Consider the following 2,896-nt stretch of genomic DNA (forward strand, 5'->3'; position numbering starts at 1 on the left):
CACACTTTATAAATTAAATCTATTCCTTATAAAAAATAGTTGCATTATGGGTGGCGCCTATGGCTCAAAGGAGAAGAGCGCCAGCCCCATATACCAGAGGTGGTGGGTTCAAAACCCAGCCCCAGCCAAAAACTGCAAAAAAAAAAAAAGTTGCATTATTGATGGTAGGCTAAATAATATTTTCTTCCCTACCCCTTTTATAAAAGAACAGGATTACAGGTATTTTTAGATTCCCTAATCTTATAAAACCAAAATTTTGAACAATTTTAAAATAAATTACTATCTCAAGAATTTGCAACATTTTTAAGCAAGTTCTAATAAATAAACTTGGTTTTGTTAAAAAGAGGGTCCAGCCACCTGTCACTGTCTGCCAGTAAGCAGAAATAGGGACAGGTCCACCAAATTTTATTTATCAGAAGGCCAGTGATTCTGGAGAACACTGAGAGTTGCCTCTCTAAGACTGTCCTGTTCTTCCATTTCCAAAATCATAGTTTTAGACATAAAAGTTAAAAGCAAGACCCTTATCTTAAACAACCCTAATTAAATCTTATCTTAAACAACAGTAATTGCCATAACCCATACATGACCCACAATAAACAATAATTGACATAACCCATGATCCAAAACAACATTTCTCATTCAAAAGTTAATCTTCTAAATCAATTGCTCTCAATTTTTCAAGATATACACTTTTAGGTTAAAACTGAGTTTACAAAATGACAAGAACAGGAGACATGAGGTCCTAAACTGACCAGACCAGCTGTGTTATGTCAGCCCTAGCCTGACTGACTCCATCTTATTCTCACCTGCTGCTGCTCTACCTGAGCTCTCAGTTTGAGATTGATTATTAATATACATATTAATATGCCATTTGGAAAAAATACAGAACACTTCTCAAGCTTCATATGTATCTGAGTATTAGCCCTTTAGACATTTGCATAGATAGCATTTTTAAGTACTAAAGTACTAATATATCTGCTACATAAAACTTAACATGAGTCATTACAAAAGTTTTGAGATACCTTGTCAACTGTGTTTCTTGGAAATGAAATAATGAACCATAACACAGTCTGTCTCAAAAGTTTCATAGTTACCCAGGTATAGCATGAAGTGACAGTGTAGAGTTCATTAGAATTAAGCATGCTGTTAATGACTGTATTTACAGATCCAAAGTTATTTCTTAAACTTTTTCAGTTATTCTATCTTTTTGCAAAATTTTATATCTAATTTTGTATCCTATATCTTAGAGTTTAAAAGTTTTGAAATTATGCAAATGTGTTAAAGCTAAAATCCTAAATATGCAAAAGTTCTGGCTCTCAAAGCACATTTTTTAGTCACTAAGAGCTTGAAAATAACTCAGAGTACTAGCAGTAGGAATGTTGCCCATGATCACCTTTCACTGTCAAGGATGCTTTTCCCAGTTCAATTTTGCGACCCTTTCTTTTCATTCTAGTTATTCGGAGCCTTTTCTAAGAACTGCCAAATAGGAAATTACTGCAAAGACAAGTGGAAGAGAAAAACATTTTTAAAATAACTTCACACACCACTTGCAATTCTGGTAAATGCCTCACTCTCAGAGTGGGCGAGCATTTTGAGATTTTTGTCCAATCAGTTGTGCTACCCCAACCCCCACCCCATGGGGATCTGTGTTTCCTTTTCAGCTCAGTAATCAAATAGCTTTGACTGGTCCATGTCTGCTTTTGTCCACTTTTGACCTCCATGTTCCTGTGAGGGACATCTTTGTCTCACTTTTCTTTGGTCACTGAGTTCATGTACCTCAATAGGCTAAGTCTTACAGTCCATTAAGGAGAATTTTCAGCTCAGCACTAGGCCACCCAGAAACCCCAGTGGCATGTTTTCACTGAATGGCTTCACTGGTGGCCCATTCAAATGTGCTAATGTCAGAAAAAAGGGTTGAATGGGGCACCAGTGTACACCATTGCTAAGGCAAAGTGACTGCAGCTTCCAACAAAGCTTCTCCTGTGGTGATGTTAAGCAGAGTTATCAATGGTGCAGCATCTGAGCAAAGACTAATGCTCCAATCATGCCATCAACAGGTGGCACAGATGCAGCCACTTTAATGTGAAATCACCATGCAAAGTTCACTAGCAATTCAATCCTCTCTCCACCATCCAACTTCCAGAAAAGTTCAAATATGCATCCTTATCTTTCTGGTTCTAGGGCAGGACTCTTTGAATTGGATGGCAGAAGCCATTTTGGTTGGGACAGGAAATGGGTGCTGTTTCCAATTTTTCTTAGGTTTACACTTCCAGTTGAAAAGCTTTCTTAAAGCCCTTTTTTCCCTCATGGACGTACAGAAGCAGATAAACTATTTTCTCAGGGCTTACCCCAAAAGAACTAACAGACGATTTTAGCTCAGCAAAGAAATATTTTGATTATGCAAAATTGGTGTCATATTTTGGCTCCATGTTGCTATTAAGTCATATATACATAGATCATGAATACTTTTATGCCTTTGTGGTATTCAATGTGTTGATTATTTGTACAAATTGGAGTGCTTACATCCTACTAATTAACATAGCTTTCACCTCATTTACTTAATCACAGTGTTAAGACATTTGTGTTCAATGCTTGATAGATTGGACTTATAACCTTGCAATATGCTCCATAGCCATAGCTCCCACCATTAACCCTCCCTCTATCAAATCACCCCCCCTTCCCATCCCCCTCCCCTTCCTTCCTTCATCCTGGGCTATAGTTATGATTCATCTCTCATATGAAAGTGTGAGTGATTATAAATTGGTTTTATAGTAGTACTGAGTACATTGGATATTTTTTTTCCATTCCTGAGATACTTTACTAAGAAGAATATTTTCAAAAATACACTATTGGGACCTGATCAAACTAAAGAGCTTCTGCACAGCCAAGAACACAG

The sequence above is a fragment of the Otolemur garnettii genome, unplaced genomic scaffold, assembly GCF_000181295.1.
Source record: "Otolemur garnettii isolate 467f Iridium unplaced genomic scaffold, OtoGar3 scaffold00052, whole genome shotgun sequence".
NCBI lineage: Eukaryota > Metazoa > Chordata > Mammalia > Primates > Galagidae > Otolemur > Otolemur garnettii.